The sequence below is a fragment of the Hyla sarda genome, chromosome 7 (assembly GCF_029499605.1).
Source record: "Hyla sarda isolate aHylSar1 chromosome 7, aHylSar1.hap1, whole genome shotgun sequence".
NCBI lineage: Eukaryota > Metazoa > Chordata > Amphibia > Anura > Hylidae > Hyla > Hyla sarda.
The window spans coordinates 111,752,976-111,774,092 of record NC_079195.1 but is presented as its reverse complement, the minus strand read 5'-3'; the positions used below and the strand labels follow the sequence as shown (position 1 = coordinate 111,774,092).

Genomic DNA, 21,117 nt, shown 5'->3' with positions numbered 1-21,117 from the left:
GGGCATCATAATGAAGTGCTCCGTCTTCCAGGCAGTCTTAATCTGGCCCAGCTTTGTATTAAGTGGAGGGGGACAGGGGTGGGATACTGCAGTGTATTAGGGGGGCTGGGGGGAATCAGCATTGTATTAGGGGGAGGGGTGGATCAGAAATGTATTAGGGGAGATGGGAGGGGGATCAGCAGTGTGTTAGGGGGGATGGGAGGGGGATCAGCAGTGTATTAGGGGGGATGGCAGCAGTGTTTTGGGGGGATGGAAGGGGAGGGGGTCTGCATTGTATTAGGGGGAGGGGGTGATCAGTATTGTATTAGGGGGATGGGGGAATAAGCATTGTATTAGGGGGATGGGGAGATCAGCATTGTATTAGAGGGATGGGGGAATCAGCATTGTATTAGGCGGAATGGGGATCAGCATTGTATTAGGGGGAGAGGGGTTCAGCATTGTATTAGGGGGAGGGGCGATCAGCATGGTATTAGGGGGAGGGTGGATCAGCATTGTATTAGGTGAGAAGGGATCAGCATTGTATTAGGGGGGATGGGAGGGGGGATCAGCAGTGTATTAGGGGGATGGGAGGGGGATCAGCAGTGTATTAGGGGGGATGGGAGAGGAAGGGGGTCAGCATTAGGGGAGGGGAGGGAAAAAGCAGTGTTTTAGGGGGGATGGGAGAGGAGGGGAACAGCAGTGTATTAGGGGGGGGGCTGTAGTAAATTAGGGGGAGGGAATCTGCAGTGAATTAATGGGGGGTCTGCAGTGTATTTGATTAGGGAGTTAGCATTGTATTAGAGCTAAGGTGTGTAGAGGAGTGTACAGGTGTGTAGAGGAGTGTACATGGGTGATAAAGTGGTGTATATGGGTGACAGAGGGGTGTTGGGGGTGTAGAGGAGTGTACATGGGTAACATAGGGGCAGGGCCGGACTGGCCTACCGGGAAATTTCCTGATGGACCACAGGCCCTGGGGCCGCTTTGAGATGTGGCTGCATTTTTGTCCCCATCCAGCGGCCGCCAGGGCCGGATCATCATTGGCGCTTATGGAGCGCCTGCTCCGGACCTTGTGCCCGCAGGGGGCACACGTCACATTAGGGACATCCCTGTGTCCTGAAAAATCTTTTCAGGACACAAGGATGCCCCGGTTACCTCTCTGCGGCCCTGCGTTAACTTCAAAGACGCATGGGCCTCCGGGAGGTAGTGCAAGCAGGGACGTCACTGACATCTCGTGCGTGCGCCCATAGTAACAGAGCAGAGCGGAGCAGTGAGGAGGACACACGCGCATGGTAAGTGACCAGCGGCACGTCATCTTCAGTGTTCCGACCATCCAACCTCCGGTCCAGGGACCTACTGCTGTGGCCCATAGGCCATAGCAGTAGATTGTGACCCCGGAGTGGAGGTCGGAATATTGAAGTGGGGCAGTAAACAGGCATACAGCCTCCAGCCATACACTGTATATGGCTGAAGGCTGAATGTCTGTGGGGGAACTGTACTGCACCTAATGTGAGGGACTATACTGCACCTAATGTGAGGGTACTATACTGCACCTAATGTGGGGGAACTATACTGCACCTAATGTGGGATACTATACTGCACCTAATGTGGGGGAACTATACTGCACCTAATGTGGGGAAAGTATACTGCATCTAATGTGGGGAACTATACTGCACCCAATGTGGAAGAGCAATACTGCACCTAATGTGGGGGAACTATACTGCACCTAATGTGGGGGACAATACTGCACCTAATGTTGGGAACTATACTGCACGTAATGTGGGGAACTATACTGCACCTAATGATGAAGACTATACTGCCAAACTAGTGTGGAGGACTATACTGCCAAACAAGTGTGGAGGAATATACTGCCAACCTAATGTGGGGAACTATATTGCCAACCTAATGTGGGGAACTATACTGCCAACCTAATGTGGGGGACTATACTGCACCTAATGTGGGGTAGCTATACTGCACCTAATGTGAGGGAATTATACTGCACCTAATGTGAGGGAACTATACTGCCAACCTAATGTGGTCGAACTGTACTGCACCTAATGTGGGGGAACTGTACTGCACCTAATGTGGGGGAACTGTACTGCACCTAATATGGGGGAACTATGCAGCACCTAATCTGGGGGAACTGTACTGCACACCTAATGTGGGGAGACTGTATTGCACACGTAATGTGTGGGGACTGTACTGCACACCTAATGTGGGGGAACTGTACTGAACCTAATGTGGGGGAACTGTACTGCACCTAATGTGGGGAACTGTACTGCACCTAATATGGGGGAACTATACAGCACCTAATCTGGGGGAACTGTACTGCACACCTAATGTGGGGGGACTGTATTGCACACGTAATGTGGGGGAACTGTACTGCACACCTAATGTGGGGGAACTGTACTGCACCTAATGTGGGGGAACTATATTACACCTAATGTGGGGGAACTGTACTGCACACCTAATGTGGGGGAACTGTAGTGCACACCTAATGTGGGGGAACTGTACTGCACATCTAATGTGCGGGGACTTGTACTGCCAACAATAATGTGCGGGGACTAATACTGCACCTAATCTGGGGGAACTACAACCTAATGTGGGGGAACTATACTGCACCTAATGTGAAGGAACTGTCGGGGGGGGGCATCATAAGGAAGTGCTCCGTCTTCCAGGCAGCCTTAATCTGGCCCTGGCGGGGGGGGGGGGGGGGACGGACAGCATTGTATTAAGTGGAGGGGAACAGGGGAGGGATACAGCAGTGTATTAGGGGGGCCGGGTGGATCAGCATTGTATTAGGGGGAGGGGTGGATCAGCATTGTATTAGGGGGGATGGGAGGAGGGATCAGCAGTGTATTAGGGGGATGGCAGCAGGGTTTTTGGGGGATGGAAAGGGAGGGGGGTCAGCATTGTATTAGGGGGATGGGGGAATAAGCATTGAATTGGGGGATGGGGAAATCAGCATTGTATTAGGGGGATGGGGAAATCAGCATTGTATTATTGGGATGGGGGAATCAGCATTGTATTAGGGTGAGAGAGGATCAACATTGTATTAGGGGGAGAGGAGATCAGCATGGTATTAGGGGGAGGGTGGATCAGCATTGTATTAGGGGGAAGGGAGGGGGATCAGCAGTGTATTAGGGGAATGGGAGGGAGGTCAGCAGTGTATTGGGGGGATGGGAGAGGAAGGGGGTCAGCATTAGGGGGAGGGGAGGGGAACAGCAGTGTATTAGGGGGGATGGGAGAGGAGGGGAACAGCAGTGTATTAGGGGGAGGGGATCAGCAGTATAACAGGGGGAGGGGGGTCAGCATTGTATTAGGGGGGGGGTCTGCAGTGTATTTGATTAGGGAGTTAGCATTGTATTAGAGCTCAGGAAGGGAGTTAGCATTGTATTAGAGCACAGGAAAGAGTGGAGGATGGGAAACATCTGACATGGGAATTTGAGATGAGGCATTTTTAGATAATATTATGTAGGGGTCTAAAGTTAGGCAACTTGGGCTGTGGTGATTATATATATTTTTTTATATATTCAAAACATGTTTTATTGAAAGTAAACAGTAAAACAAAAACTCCAGTGCAGCGCATCATGTACAGAAAGTGAATACTGGGTCATATAATATCGACACATAGGCCAAAAGAGCAACAATCATCGCAGAATGGAAAATAACAAATACAGGCCAACATGGTGGGTCAGCAAATCCGTGATTATATATTTTAATATTATATATATTTGTGGGGAAGGAAATGTAAATAGGTTGAGGGAGAAAGACTAGGGTGATGGGTGTAGAACAGTGTAGATGGGTGACAGGTGGGTGTAGGGGGTGACAGAGGGGTGGACAAGGGTGACAAAGGGACAGAAAAGATGGACATATGTGACAAGGTTGTGGCCAGTGGGTTGGAGAATGAGGCTCGGGGGGGGGGGTGAACATGGGTGACATAGGGGTGGCCAAGGTGGACATGGATGACAGGAGGGTGTACATGGGAGACAGGGGGTTAGTGGGGTGGACAAGGGTGACAAGGGGGTAAAATAAGGGTGGATAGGAGTGACAAAGGGACAGAGGGGAGAATAGGGAATGGACATGGGTGACAGAGAGGTAGATGTGGGGGGGGTTGGGGGTTGTCAGAGGGGTGGACGGAGATGGTGAACATAGGTAACAGGGGTTGGAAAGGGTTGGCCAAGGTCGACATTGATGACAAGAGGGTGGACTCGGGAGAAATAGGGGTGGACATGGGAGACGGGGGGGCGACAGTTAACAGGGGTGAGGGGTGGACAAGGATGACAAGGGGAATAAAAGAGGGTGGACAGAGGGGTAAAACAATTAATAAAATAATTCAACGCCCCCCTTTCAGAATTAAAGGGCATACATTCCTATGACAGGATTAACTGTTTTATATATTATAAAAAAAATTAGATAAAATATTTTATAAAAAAAGTTTTTAAAATGTACAAAATATTTTAAGTAAGAAAAAATAATAATCTAGATTCCAATGTGTTCCTTTATTTATTTATTTTGTGTTCCCTTTTCTTATGTGGTTTCATAATCCCTGAGATAAGTAGTTCTGGCCCTAGAGTGTTATATATATTAGCATCTGTAGCATGTAGAAGGAGCATGTTATCATACCGGTGTCTTTTTACAGGTGACTGATGCCCGGTGAGAAGGTGAACGTGACATATACCCTCATCAGCTGCAAGAAAGGAACCACGAGACAGGTAATTAATATTTATATTAATTACTGATAACGATCAGGCTAGATGTAAAATCTAGACCTGTAGAGATGTTTTAGTCTCTCCCTTATACATGAAGATGTAATATGTGTTGTTAATAAGTATATCGTCTATGAACAGCTTCTTATATAACACAACCTTGTCTCAGGTACAGAGATTTGGAACATTTATGATCCTTAGTCTCTGTTTTTTATTTGTAGGAATCCCCTTATCACAATATTTTTATTTTTTTAATCAGAAAGATTTATTAAGGTTTTTGCTTAGTTTTTGACAAAACATAAAAAACACACATGAACAAATCAAAACAACCCCCCATCCCTTCCCACCACCCCCACGAATGACACCTACCTCCAGGTTCTTATGACAAATATAAACTAGAGCACCATGTTATAACCCTATGTAGCAGTTACCAAAAAAGAAAAGAAAAAGATAAGCGTTGGAATACACATTAGGAGTAGGAGAATATTAAACCAGGCTATAAGGGAAGGAAATTAAGAAAAAGAAAAATGATGATCGAACAACACGGCCAGGGTTTCTATGGCTATAGCAAAAAGAAAAGGGGACAGTGGACACCCCTGGCGCATGCCTCTACCCAGGGGAAAAGAGTGGGAGAGTAGACCGTTAGTCCTGATTCTGGCCCTGGAGCCGCGTATAACAACTGAACCCATTTCAGAAATTGAAGACCGAAGCCCATATGACGCAAAAGTTTAATATTTGAACACAACATTGAGATTGGTCGGTAAGAACCCACCAAAAGTGAATCTTTCCCAGGCTTCAGCAATAGTACTATAATAATGCCTCTGACATAGAAGAAGTTAAGCCCCTCTCAACTTCAGCAGCCTGCAGAACTACTAGTAACTAATGAAGCAGTAAATCACTATATTGTTTAAGATATTCATTGGGTAGCCCATCCACCCCTGATGACTTGGTGATTTTGCAAATTACCCAGGGCCTCCTCCAACTCTCTCAAAGTATGTTCAGGAAGTCTCTCTGGGTCTGCGACAGGGCTGCCACCGGGATAGAGGAATCAAATTGATACACAGTAACATCATCATAAAACAATTTGGAGGAATACGTCTCCTCATAAAAGGAGACCAACACACCAAGAATTTTTGCATCTTCCTGCACCAGAGACCCAGCACCATTGCAGAGAAAGAGAATGGCCATGGACACCCCGGACAAAAGCCTTCAGAGAATCCCACACTACCCCCAGCGAAGCTGAGCCACAATTAATTTCCAGGAAAGATTCAATATCCGCTACCAGGGTGTGGCCTATTGTGGGTACCTGAAACCAGAAGGGATTAAGATGCCACAAGGACCCCAACAAGAACTGAAGTTAAGGTGTACATGAATAGGAGAATGATCCAATAAATGAAAGGGGAGATATTCCACCAACGCCACCCATGGGAAGAACAGGTCATTACCCAGCGCTAAATCAATACGTGACAGAGTACCATGGGAACTAGAGTAGCAGGAATACTGCCTACCTGCAGAATTGCACCGACTCCATAAGTCAACCCACCCAGCTTCCTCTACAAACCTAGTCAGACCGGTAACAGAAGACTCTATAGGGGCCCCTCTACACCCAAATTAATCTATGGACGGATTCAAAAGATTATTGAAATCTCCTACCGGAAGAAGGAGCACATCTGGCAGGGAAGAGACAAAGGACACCACCATCCTTAATACATCACTAGAATATGGGGGAGGGATATATTGCAGCCAATATAAAAGGCACATGGCAAAATTCGCCATAAAGGCACACAAAGCGACCATCAGGGTTAATCAAACTAGAAAAACACTTAATAAGAATATTACTGTGAATAAGAACACTGACAAAAAATTTGCGTGGCACCCCTACCAAAGTTGAAGAGTAAAGAAAAAAAAGAGGGGAGAGAGTCGCAATGTACAATGTGGGGGAACTGTACTGCACACCTAATGTGGGGGAACTGTACTGCACACCTATTGTGGGGGAACTGTACTGCCCACCTAATGTGTGGGGACTTGTACTGCCAACCTAATGTGCGGGGACTTATACTGCACCTAATCTGGGGGAACTACAACCTAATGTGGTGGAGCTATACCGCACCTAATGCGGGGCAATTGTCGGGGGAAGGGGCATCATAATGAAGTGCTCCGTCTTCCAGGCAGTCTTAATCTGGCCCGGGGGGGGGGGGGGCAGCTTTGTATTAAGTGGAGGGGGACAGGGGTGGGATACTGCAGTGTATTAGGGGGGCTGGGGGGAATCAGCATTGTATTAGGGGGAGGGGTGGATCAGAAATGTATTAGGGGAGATGGGAGGGGGATCAACAGTGTGTTAGGGGGATGGGAGGGGGATCAGCAGTGTATTAGGGGGGATGGCAGCAGTGTTTTGGGGGGATGGAAGGGGAGGGGGTCTGCATTGTATTAGGGGGAAGGGGTGATCAGTATTGTATTAGGGGGATGGGGGAATAAGCATTGTATTAGGGGGATGGGGAGATCAGCATTGTATTAGAGGGATGGGGGAATCAGCATTGTATTAGGCGGAATGGGGATCAGCATTGTATTAGGGGAAGAGGGGTTCAGCATTGTATTAGGGGGAGGGGCGATCAGCATGGTATTAGGGGGAGGGTGGATCAGCATTGTATTAAGTGAGAAGGGATCAGCATTGTATTAGGGGGGATGGGAGGGGGGATCAGCAGTGTATTAGGGGGATGGGAGGGGGATTAGCAGTGTATTAGGGGGGATGGGAGAGGAAGGGGGTCAGCATTAGGGGAGGGGAGGGAAAAAGCAGTGTATTAGGGGGGATGGGAGAGGAGGGGAACAGCAGTGTATTAGGGGGGGGGTGTAGTAAATTAGGGGGAGGGAATCTGCAGTGAATTAGTGGGGGGGTCTGCAGTGTATTTGATTAGGGAGTTAGCTTTGTATTAGAGCTAAGGTGTGTAGAGGAGTGTACAGGTGTGTAGAGGAGTGTACATGGGTGATAAAGTGGTGTATATGGGTGACAGAGGGGTGTTGGGGGTGTAGAGGAGTGTACATGGGTAACATAGGGGCAGGGCCGGACTGGCCTACCGGGAAATTTCCCGTTGGGCCACAGGCCCTGGGGCCGCTTTGAGATGTGGCTGCATTTTTGTCCCCATCCGGCGGCCGCCAGGGCCGGATCATCATTGGCGCTTATGGAGCGCCTGCTCCGGACCCTGTGCCCGCAGGGGGCACACGTCACATTAGGGACATCCCTGTGTCCTGAAAAATCTTTTCAGGACACAAGGATGCCCCGGTTACCTCTCTGCGGCCCTGCGTTAACTTCAAAAACGCATGGGCCTCCGGCAGGTAGTGCAAGCAGGGACGTCACTGACATCTCGTGCGTGCGCCCATAGTAACAGAGCAGAGCGGAGCAGTGAGGAGGACATACGCGCATGGTAAGTGACCAGCGGCACGTCACCTTCAGTGTTCCGACCATCCAACCTCCGGTCCAGGGACCTACTGCTGTGGCCCATAGGCCATAGCAGTAGATTGTGACCCCGGAGTGGAGGTCGGAATATTGAAGTGGGGCAGTAAACAGGCATACAGCCTCCAGCCATACACTGTATATGGCTGAAGGCTGAATGTCTGTGGGGGAACTGTACTGCACCTAATGTGGGGGACTATACTGCACCTAATGTGAGGGAACTATACTGCACCTAATGTGGGGGAACTATACTGCACCTAATGTGGGGAAAGTATACTGCATCTAATGTGGGGAACTATATTGCACCCAATGTGGGGGAGCTATACTGCACCTAATGTGGGGGAACTATACTGCACCTAATGTGGGGGAACTATACTGCACCTAATGTGGGGGACAATACTGCACCTAATGTTGGGAACTATACTGCACGTAATGTGGGGAACTATACTGCACCTAATGATGAAGACTATACTGCCAAACTAGTGTGGAGGACTATACTGCCAAACTAGTGTGGAGGAATATACTGCCAACCTAATGTGGGGAACTACATTGCCAACCTAATGTGGGGAACTATACTGCCAACCTAATGTGGGGGACTATACTGCACCTAATGTAGGGAAGCTATACTGCACCTAATGTGAGGGAATTATACTGCACCTAATGTGAGGGAACTATACTGCCAACCTAATGTGGTCGAACTGTACTGCACCTAATGTGGGGGAACTGTACTGCACCTAATGTGGGGGAACTGTACTGCACCTAATATGGGGGAACTATACAGCACCTAATGTGGGGGGACTGTACTGCACACCTAATGTGGGGGGACTGTATTGCACACGTAATGTGTGGGGACTGTACTGCACACCTAATGTGGGGGAACTGTACTGAACCTAATGTGGGGGAACTGTACTGCACCTAATGTGGGGGAACTGTACTGCACCTAATGTGGGGGAACTGTACTGCACCTAATCTGGGGGAACTGTACTGCACCTAATATGGGGGAACTATACAGCCCCTAATCTGGGGGAACTGTACTGCACACCTAATGTGGGGGGACTGTATTGCACACGTAATGTGGGGGAACTGTACTGCACACCTAATGTGGGGGAACTGTACTGCACCTAATGTGGGGGAACTGTACTGCACCTAATGTGGGGGAACTGTACTGCACACCTAATGTGGGGGAACTGTACTGCACACCTAATGTGGGGGAACTGTACTGCACATCTAATGTGCGGGGACTTGTACTGCCAACAATAATGTGCGGGGACTTATACTGCACCTAATCTGGGGGAACTACAACCTAATGTGGGGGAACTATACTGCACCTAATGTGAAGGAACTGTCGGGGGGGCATTATAAGGAAGTGCTCCGTCTTCCAGGCAGCCTTAATCTGGCCCTGGTGGGGGGGGGCAGCATTGTATTAAGTGGAGGGGAACAGGGGAGGGATACAGCAGTGTATTAGGGGGGCCGGGTGGATCAGCATTGCATTAGGGGGAGGGGTGGATCAGCATTGTATTAGGGGGGATGGGAGGAGGGATCAGCAGTGTATTAGGGGGATGGCAGCAGGGTTTTTGGGGGATGGAAAGGGAGGGGGGTCAGCATTGTATTAAGGGGATGGGGGAATAAGCATTGTATTGGGGGATGGGGAAATCAGCATTGTATTAGGGGGATGGGGAAATCAGCATTGTATTAGGGGGATGGGGGAATCAGCATTGTATTAGGGGGAGAGGGGATCAACATTGTATTAGGGGGAGAGGAGATCAGCATGGTATTAGGGGGAGGGTGGATCAGCATTGTATTAGGGGGATGGGAGGGGGATCAGCAGTGTATTAGGGGAATGGGAGGGAGGTCAGCAGTGTATTGGGGGGATGGGAGAGGAAGGGGGTCAGCATTAGGGGGAGGGGAGGGGAACAGCAGTGTATTAGGGGGGATGGGAGAGGAGGGGAACAGCAGTGTATTAGGGGGAGGGGATCAGCAGTATAACAGGGGGAGGGGGTCGGCATTGTATTAGTGGGGGGTCTGCAGTGTATTTGATTAGGGAGTTAGCATTGTATTAGAGCTCAGGAGGGGAGTTAGCATTGTATTAGAGCACAAGAAAGAGTGGAGGATGGGAAACATCTGACATGGAAATTTGATATGAGGCATTTTTAGATTATATTATGTAGGGGTCTAAAGTTAGGCAACTTGGGCTGTGGTGATTATATATATTTTTTTATATATTCAAAACATGTTTTATTGAAAGTAAACAGTAAAACAAAAACTCCAGTGCAGCGCATCATGTACAGAAAGTGAATACTGGGTCATATAATATCGACACATAGGCCAAAAGAGCAACAATCATCGCAGAATGGAAAATAACAAATACAGGCCAACATGGTGGGTCAGCAAATCCGTGATTATATATTTTAATATTATATATATTTGTGGGGAAGGAAATGTAAATAGGTTGAAGGAGAAAGACTAGGGTGATGGGTGTAGAAGAGTGTAGATGGGTTACAGGTGGGTGTAGGGGGTGACAGAGGGGTGGACAAGGGTGACAAAGGGACAGAACAGATGGACATAGGTGACAAGGTTGTGGCCAGTGGGGTGGAGAATGGGGGGTCGGGGGGGGGGGGTGAACATGGGTGACATAGGGGTGGCCAAGGTGGACATGGATGACAGGAGGGTGTACATGGGAGACAGGGGGTTAGAGGGGTGGACAAGGGTGACAAGGGGGTAAAATAAGGGTGGATAGGAGTGACAAAGGGACAGAGGGGAGAATAGGGAATGGACATGGGTGACAGAGAGGTAGATGTGGGGGGGGGGGGGTTGGGGGTTGTCAGAGGGGTGGACGGAGATGGTGAACATAGGTAACAGGGGTTGGAAAGGGTTGGCCAAGGTAGACATTGATGACAAGAGGGTGGACTCGGGAGAAATGGGGGTGGACATGGGAGACGGGGCAGCGACAGTTAACAGGGGTGAGGGGTGGACAAGGATGACAAGGGGAATAAAAGAGGGTGGACAGAGGGGTAAAACAATTAATAAAATAATTCAACGCCCCCCCCCCCCCCCCCACACTTTCAGAATTAAAGGGCATACATTCCTATTACATGATTAACTGTTTTATATATTATAAAAAAAATTAGATAAAATATTTTATTAAAAAAAAGTATTTAAAATGTACAAAATATTTTAAGTAAGATAAAATAATAATCTAGATCCCAATGTGTTCCTTTATTTATTCATTTTGTGTTCCCTTTTCTTATGTGGTTTCATAATCCCTGAGATAAGTAGTTCTGGCTCTAGAGTGTTATATATATTAGCGTCTGTAGCATGTATAAGGAGCATGTTATCATACCGGTGTCTTTTTACAGGTGACTGATGCCCGGTGAGAAGGTGAACGTGACATGTACCCTCATCAGCTGCAAGAAAGGAACCACGAGACAGGTAATTAATATTTATATTAATTACTGATAACGATCAGGCTAGATGTAAAATCTAGACCTGTAGAGATGTTTTAGTCTCTCCCTTATACATGAAGATGTAATATGTGTTGTTAATAAGTATATCGTCTATGAACAGCTTCTTATATAACACAACCTTGTCTCAGGTACAGAGATTTGGAACATTTATGATCCTTAGTCTCTGTTTTTTATTTGTAGGAATCCCCTTTAACAATATTTTTATTTTTTTAATCAGAAAGATTTATTAAGGTTTTTGCTTAGTTTTTGACAAAATGTGGGTAACTATACTGCACCTAATTTGGAGAATTATACTGCACCTTATGTGGGCAAACTATACTGCACCTAATTTGGGGAAACTATACTGCACCTAATGTGGGGAAAGTATACTGCACCTAATGTGGGGAACTATACTGCACCTAATTTGGGGGAGCTATACTGCTCCTAATGTGGGGGAACTATACTGCACCTAATGTGGGGGACTATATCGCACCTAATGTGGGGAACTATACTGCACGTAATGTGGGGAACTATTCTGCACCTAATGTGGGGGACTAAACTGCCAACCTAGTGTGGGGGACTATACTGCCAACCTAATGTGGGTAACTATACTGCCAACCTAATATGGGGGACTATACTGCACCTAATGTGGGGAACTATACTGCCAACCTAATGTGGGGGAACTGTACTGCACCTAATGTGGGGGAACTGTACTGCACCTAATGTGGGGGAACTGTACTGCACCTAATGTGGGGAACTGTACTGCACCTAATGTGGGGGAACAGTACTGCACACCTAATGTGGGGGTCTGTACTGCACACCTAATGTGGGGGAACTGCACTGCACAACTAATGTGCAGGGACTTGTACTGCCAACCTAATGTTCGGGGACTTGTACTTCCAACCTAATGTGCGGGGACGTGTACTGCCAACCTAATGTGGGGGGGAATTGTACTGCCAACCTAATGTGCGGGGACTTGTACTGCACCTAATCTGGGGGAACTACAACCTAATGTGGGGGAACTATACTGCACCTAAAGTGGGGGAACTGTCGGGGGGGGGGGGGGCATCATAGTAAAGTGCTCCGTCTTCCAGGCAGCCTTAATCTGGCCCTGTTAGGGCGGGAGATATGTGGTCCATGGGAAGATGTATGTACCTGGTCGGGGGATTCCTGCTCTGTTCTGAGGGATACTATGTTTTCGAGTTTATCCATTCATCCTTATGACTTTCTGTCTTGTTTTGTTTATTGTTTACTAAAACATTTTTAATAAAAAAAATAAAAAAAAATGCTGGTGCAACCCCTAATTATTCATTTTTACAAGGGGTTAATAGAGAAAAAGCACACAAAAGCACACCAAATTTCTCTCGATTCTGGAAATGCCCCATATGTGGATGTAAAGTGTTGTGCGAGCGCAACAGAGGGCTTAGGAGGGAAGGAGGAACTTTGGGATTTTGGAGAGAGGATTTGGCTGGAATCGAAGTCGGGGGGCCATGTCACCTCTACACAGCCCCAATGGTGCCAGAACAGCGGAAACCCCCCCCCCCCCACAAGTAACCCCATTTTGGAAACTACGCCCCTCAAGAAATGTAGCAAGGGGTGCATTGAGCATTTACACCCCACTGGCACAGATTTTGGGAACAATGGCCTGTGCAAAAAAATTACATTTAAAATTTTCACGGACCACTGTTCCAAAAATCTTTTAGACACCTGTGGGGTGTAAATTCTCACTGCACCCCTTGTTACATTCCTTAAGGGGTGTAGTTTCCAAAAAGGGATAACATGTGGTGTGTTTTTTTAACGTTTATGTCAGAAGCCACCCCTGTGCAAATCACCAATTTAGGCTTCAATTGTACATGTGCTCTCTCACTCTTTAGCCATGTCGTGCGCCCACAGATCGCTTTGCGTCCACATATGGGGTATTTCCGTACTATCGAGAAATTGTTTTACAAATTTTGGGGGTCTTTTTCTCCTTTTACATCCTTGTGAAAATAAAAAGTATAGGAGAACACCAGCATGTTAATGTAAAAAAAAAAAATCGTACCCAGACTGTCCAGGCATGATGGGAGTTGTAGATTGGCAACATCTGAAGGGCCAGATGTTGCAGAATTACAATGCCCAGCATGTCTGGGCATGCTGGGAATTGTAGCTTTGCAACATCTGGAGGTCTATAGTTTAGAGACCACTGTAGAGTGGTCTCCAAACTCTGCCCCTCCAGATGTTGCAAAACTACAACTCCCAGCATGCCAGGACTGTCCAGGCATGCTGGGAGTTGTAGTTCTGCAACATCTGAAGGGCCAGATCTTACAGAACTACCTGGACTTCCATGGGCAGGCAGAGCGGGGGATCTGAACTTTATTCCCTCCCACCCCCTCCTGTGATTGGTCGATCAGTCCTGACTGACCAATGGTAGGAGATAGGAGGAGGTGGCACCCCGATCACCCTTATTTTCTGGGCCATCAGGTCACCAGAGACCCGATTAGCCTGGAAAAAACATGATTTGCCGGTCAAAATTGACCGGCGAATCACGACGCTCATGGTCTCAGGATCCCCCTAGGCGATGTGCCGGGATGGCTGCTGATAGATAGCAGTAGTCCCGTTCTGATCACTGGCCAGTGAGCAGCAGGGATCGGAAATACGGAGGGTGTACTAGTATGCCCTATCATCGTTAAGTATCATGATGCAAGGGCGTACCTGTACGCCCACCGTCCCCAACAGGTTAATATTTTGTCTTGTAAAATGTTAGATATCACAATGGAAGCCTAACAGATCCCATTGAAATTAACAATATAAAATCATACAGTGGCCTTACTGGCTTTCTTTGTTAATCTTCCCTTATGACATCACACATGTGACATCATCAAGTGTATGGAGCTATCTGTACCAGCCACTAGTACAGTCCAGGCCTAAGCTATCAGAGGGAGTGCACATAAAGAGCAGGAGATGAGGAAAAGGACAAGATGACACAGGAGAGGTACAGAAATCCTAAATATTGCTCAGAATACATCTAGAATTCTAGACTTGCAAATGATGACTAGATCTAATGAATATAATGTGTCAAAATCATAATGTTAATTGTATTAAATCTAATTATTTAACTAGACACTTTGCTGATGTTCCCAAATGACCAAGTATATATTGTTTATTCAATTTTATTACACAAAAAGTTGGGGTGTAAGTACTGTATGGGTATATTAAGTCTAATGGGGGGTGACAGGGAAGTAATATGAGTTCTCTGACCTTTAATATGACCTCCTGTTATAACCTAAAATAAGAATTTAGGCTGAATGTATATTTCACTATTATAATGCTGGATTTCATGTATGACTATTAATACTGAATCATAAAAAGAAATGCATACATTGAATTCTCTTTAACAGGATTGTCCCAGAGAGCAAATTTGGTAAAATCAAATGTGTGCCCCATACATATATGGAAAGGGGAACAAATGTGCTGTTTTTAAGGAAAATAACTTATATCCCTGTAGAGTTCTTCTCCCCCATGGATTTGATCAAGTAGTTTCCTCTCTGAGCTCTAACCCTACTGTTGCCAGGCAACAGAGCACACACTTTCCCACAATCCCCCTTACTTATAAGCTCAGTGGAGACAAACTGCCATTACCTTTAGGAGACTGCAGGTGAACTGATCATGTGTTACCCCCGCCATAGTGGGTCGTAACCAAGGGCAACAGTTATCAAAACAATGCGGGTACATGGAGGATTAGTAATCTTATTTCTATCACTGAGATAGATAGATAGATAGATAGATAGATAGACAGATAGATGAAGAAAAAGATCACTGCAGCACTCGAAGGGTAGTGGAAAATTGTGGGTAGTGTTTTTTCCATCACAAGTACAAGGCAATGTTTCAGCTTCTAGCAAGCAGCCTTTTTCTTCTATGTGAATTTGGAGCTGATTTGCACCCACTTACTATTTCTCTTATGGTGTGCTTCTACCTTCTTTTCTATCTATCTATCTATCTATCTATCTATCTATTTAGGGCATAGATCAGTGTTTCCTGAACAGGTTGCCTCCAGCTGTTGCAAAATTACGACTCCCAGGCTGGGAGTTGTAGTTTTGCAACCGCTGGAGGCACCCTAGTTGGGAAACACTGAGATAGATAGATAGATAGATAGGGAATAGATATTGGACATAGATCAATGTTTCCTATCCAGGGCGACTCCAGCATGCTGGAAGTTGTAGTTTTGCAACAGCTGGAGACACCCTCTTCAACTGTGGTAGCGGGGTGTGATGAGGGCACATGTTGTTACCATAGGGGCAGATGGCAATAACCCCTTGTATTCATAACATGAGGGCGTGGTTTAGCCTAAAACCACCCTGTGCTAGTCAGTTAGGGAAGCTGATTAGGACCACAGTGGCAAAATCACAGAGTCTCAATCAGCTGAGAGGAAGGCTGAAGGGGCCCTACCTGGCTCAGTGCCGTCAGATTGGCGCTCCAAGAATATAGGCAGCCTGTATAAATAGAACACCAATAACACTGATCAATGCTCTGCTATAGTATAGCATTGTTCAGTGTTTGCAAACAAAAGGTCTCATGTGACAGTCCCCTATAGGGACTTAAAATGGTGAGAAAACTTTAATATAGGACTCAGGGCTTTTTCATTTTTGCACTTTTGCACAGTTTTTTTTCCTCCTCATCTTTTAAAAATCCTACAGAACTATATGAGGGCTTGTATTTTTTGCCACCAATTTTGCTTTGGAATGACATCAATCATTTGTCCAGAATTGCTGAGTTTTGGTCACTTCATATATAAAAATTAATTTAAAAAAATGATCAAAAAGTCCAATCTGAACAAGATTGGTACTGAAAAAAACTACAGATCATTGCCTCATATATCCCTATATACAGAAAAATAAGAGTTATAGGCAGGGGTGTAGCTAGAAACCTCAGGGCCCCGGTGCGAAAAATTGCCCTGGGCCCCTCTACCACCTGACGACCCACTTCCCCAATTCCGGACGACCCCATACTCAACTGCGCAAAGATAACAGTGACTACAGCACTGATCGGACACAGTCAGGAGAATACACAATGATATCACTGACCTGAGTGACGTCTTCTCTGTTGTCTTTTTTTTTATTCTTCATCTGGTCCAGACGTCAGGACGTCTTCCAGCTCCATCTTCTCTGCAGAGTCTGACACCCGGACATCATAGGCTCCTCACTTTGTCAGTAGATCCTCATCCTCTGTATGAAGACAATAATCATTATTATTATTGTACCCCCTGAATATCATACTGCCACCTACTGTACCCCTTGAATAAAATACTGCCTCCTACTGTACCGCCTGAATATAATATTGTCACCTACTGTACTCCCTGAAAAGAATACTTCCACACACTGTATCCCCTGAATATAATACTGTCACCCACTGTACCCCCTGAATACTGCCTCCTACTGTTCCCCCTGAATATAATACTGCCACCTACTTTACCTCCTAAATATAATACTGCCTCTGACTGTACTCCCTGAATAAAATACTACCACTCACTGTACCCCTGAATATAATACTGCCTCCTACTGTACCCCCTGAATATAATGCTGCCACATACAGTACATACATACATCATTCATACATACAGTACATACACACATCATACATACACACATCGCCTCCGCCCCTACACACATGCATAATACATACATACACATCATACACACATTATGCATACACATATCATACATACACCCGCCGCCTCCAGATCTCCCCCCATCCCCGCATAATACATCTCCACACATCATACGTACAGTACATACACATCATTCATACATCATTCATACATCATACATACAGTACACACAAACACACACATCATTCATACATCATACATACAGTACAAACACACATCATTCCAACATCATACATACAGTACACACACACACCATTCCTACATCATACATACAGTACACACATACACACCCCCACACTATTCCTACATCATACATACAGTACATACACACACATACCATTCCTACATCATACATACAGTACACACACACACACACACATACCATTTTTACATCATACATACAGTACATACACACACATCATTCATACCATTCCTACATCATACATACAGTACACACACATCATTTATACATCATACATACAGCACACACACATCATTCATACATCATACATACAGTACACACCCACCATTCCTACATCATACATACAGTACACACACACACCATTCCTACATCATACATACAGTACACACACACACCATTCCTACATCATACATACAGTACACACAAACACCATTTCTACATCATACATACAGTACACACACCCACACCATTTCTACATCATACATACAGTACACACACCCACACACCATTTCTACATCATACATACAGTACACACACCCACACACCATTTCTACATCATACATACAGTACACACACCCACACACCATTCCCACAATATTACATATAGCACACACACACACACACACATACCATTCTTACATCATACATACAGTACATACACACACACACATACCATTCCTACATCATACATAAAGTACATACACAAACCATTCCTACATCATACATACAGTACATACATACACATCATTCATACCATTCCTACATCATACATACTGTACATACACACACATCATTCATACATCATACAGTACATACACACACCATTTATACATCATACATACAGTATATACACACACATCATTCATACATCATGATCACCTCATGAAAAATCAGATACCATTATTTATTACTTAGGATGGCTGGACCACAGTTTCAATAACACTCAGCCTCCACTAGCACTCCCCCCACTGCTCCGAACCACAAATTCTATTACGCCTCCACGTCATCAACCCCCCACACCTCCGGACCACAAAGTCACCTATTCGCCGCCGCTCCACCGCCTCCTTACCTGTGGCCGCCGCCATGAAGATCAGCGCTGAGGCCTGCTGTCAGGCCTGTGATTGGGTCTCTGTGGAGATAGCGCTGCGCTGGCGGCGAGGGAGCTGACGGTGCATGCCTGCATGTGCTGGTGGTGGGATTTCAGGCTTGCTCTGGGGGGTGGGATTTCATGCTAGCTCTGGGGGGTGGAATTTCAGGCTAGCTCTGGGGGGTGGGATTTCAGGCTAGCACCGGGCCTTGTGCTGGCAGTGACAAGCCTCCCATTCAGGCCCGGGACCTCGGGCTGTGCCTGAGGGCCCGACCTGCGGCGTTAGTATAGTGAGTGGCAGGGGGGCCCCCCGTGCTATGGGGTCCGGTTGCAATGGCAACCTCTGCAACCTCTATAGCGAGTAGATACTAGTTACAGGGGGTGAGAGGATGATTTTAAACATACACACGCCCTCTGGTCAGCGATCTTGGCAAATCGTTGGTCAATTCTGACCAGTGATTTGCCCGCGATCCGGGCTAATCGGGTCGCCCGGAAAATAAGAATGATCAGAGCTGTGAGGCGGGAACACGGCCCGACTTACCAGGACCGGCGGAGGCGGCGGAGGCGGCATCCCGGAGCAGCGGCGGTAGCAGGAGGAGCGGCGGCCGGAAAGTGCGGCGGAGAAGGCTGCAGTGAAGATTGCGGTAAGTGGTCTTCTCTGGCCTTCTAAAAGCTGCAAAACTACAACTCCCAGCATGCCCAGACCGCCAAAGGCTGTCTGGGCATGCTGGGAGTTGTAGTTTTGCAACATCTGGAGGGTCACAGTTTGGAGACCACTGTGTAGTGGTCTCTAAACTGTGGTCCTCCAGATGTTGCAAAACTACAACTTTCAGCATGTACTGACTGTCTGAGCATGCTGGGAGTTGTAGTTTTGCAACATCTGAAGTGGCACAGTTTGGAGACCACTATACTGGGGTCTCTAAACTGTAGCCCTCCAGATGTTGCAAAACTACAATTCCTAGCATGGCCAGACAGTCAGGGATGCTGGGCATGTAGTTCTGCAATATCTGGCCCTTCATATGTTGCAGAACTGCAACTCCCAGCATGCCTGGACAGTCTGCAGCGGCGGTAGCAGGAGGAGCGGCGGCCGGAAAGTGCGGCGGAGAAGGCTGCAGTGAAGATTGCGGTAAGTGGTCTTCTCTGGCCTTCTAAAAGCTGCAAAACTACAACTCCCAGCATGCCCAGACCGCCAAAGGCTGTCTGGGCATGCTGGGAGTTGTAGTTTTGCAACATCTGGAGGGTCACAGTTTGGAGACCACTGTGTAGTGGTCTCTAAACTGTGGTCCTCCAGATGTTGCAAAACTACAACTTTCAGCATGCACTGACTGTCTGGGAATGCTGGGAGTTGTAGTTTTGCAACATCTGAAGTGGCACAGTTTGGAGACCACTATACAGTGGTCTCTAAACTGTAGCCCTCCAGATGTTGCATAACTACAACTCCTAGCATGCCCAGACTGTCCAGGCATGCTGGGAGTTGTAGTTCTGCAACATCTGAAGGGCCAGATATTGCAGAACTACACGCCCAGCATCCCTGACTGTCTGGCCATGCTGGGAATTGTAGTTTTGCAACAGCTGTAGTTACACTGGTTGGGAAACACTGAGCTAGAGTCTGTTTTGTAACTCAGTGATTCCAACTCGTGTGCCTCCAGCTGTTGCAAAACTACAACTCCCAGAATGCACTGACAGACCATACATGCTGGGAGTTGTAGTCTTACAACAGCTAGAGGCACATTGGTTGGAATCACTGAGCTATAGTCTGTTTTCTAACTCAGTGGTTCCCCACCAGTATGCCTACAGCTGTTATAAAACTACAACTCCCAGCATGTACGGTCTGTCAGTTCATTCTGGGAGTTGTCATTTTGCCACAGCTGAAGGTTTGGGGTGCCCCCCCCCATGTGGATGTACAGGGTTCATTCACACTTGCAGGTTTACAGTGGGTTTCCTTCTACAAGTTTGAGCTGCGGCAAATTTTCCGCCACAGCTCAAACTCCCATCGGAAAACTTACTATGGACCCCCGCCTGTGTGAATGTACCCTGTGAAAAGGTAAAGTTGGGGGCTACACCAGCATGTTAGTGTAAATAAAATTTGTAGCACAATTTCTTCTGAGTACGGAAATACCCCATATGTGTACGTAAAATGCTCAACGGACGAACTACATGGCTCAGAAGTGAGAGAGCATCATGTACATTTGAGGCCTAAATTGGTGATTTGCACAGGGGTGGCTGATCGGTTACAGCAGTTCTGACATGAACACAAAAAAAACACACACATGTGACCCCATTTTGGAAACTAGACCCCTCACGGAACGTAACAAGGGGTATAGTGAGCCTTAACACCCTTCAGTTCATTGACAAATTTTCGTTAAAGTTGGACATGAAAATAAAATAAAAAAATTTCCCCTGAAATGCTGGCGTTACCCCAAATTTTTCTTTTTCACAAGGGGTAATAGGAAAAAAGCCCCCCAAAATTTGTAACCCCATTTCTTCTTAGTATATAAATACCCCATATGTGGAAGTAAAGTGCTCTGTGGGTGAACTACAATGCTCAGAAGAGAAGGAGCGCCATTGGGCTTTTTGGGAGAGAATTAGGCTGGAATTGAAGGCTATG

At 46.6% G+C, this 21,117-nt stretch overlaps 1 long non-coding RNA gene across 1 annotated transcript in view; it reads left to right on the top strand.

Annotated features, from left to right (window-relative positions):
* Positions 1–15,282, top strand: part of LOC130282330 (uncharacterized) — a 46,246-nt gene extending 30,964 nt beyond the window's left edge. The window contains exons 3-5 of the long non-coding RNA XR_008846344.1: positions 4,619–4,691; positions 11,490–11,562; positions 14,439–15,282. This is a non-coding gene — a long non-coding RNA (uncharacterized LOC130282330). The remainder of the gene's footprint in view (positions 1–4,618; positions 4,692–11,489; positions 11,563–14,438) is intronic.
* Positions 15,283–21,117: the final 5,835 nt, after the last annotated feature.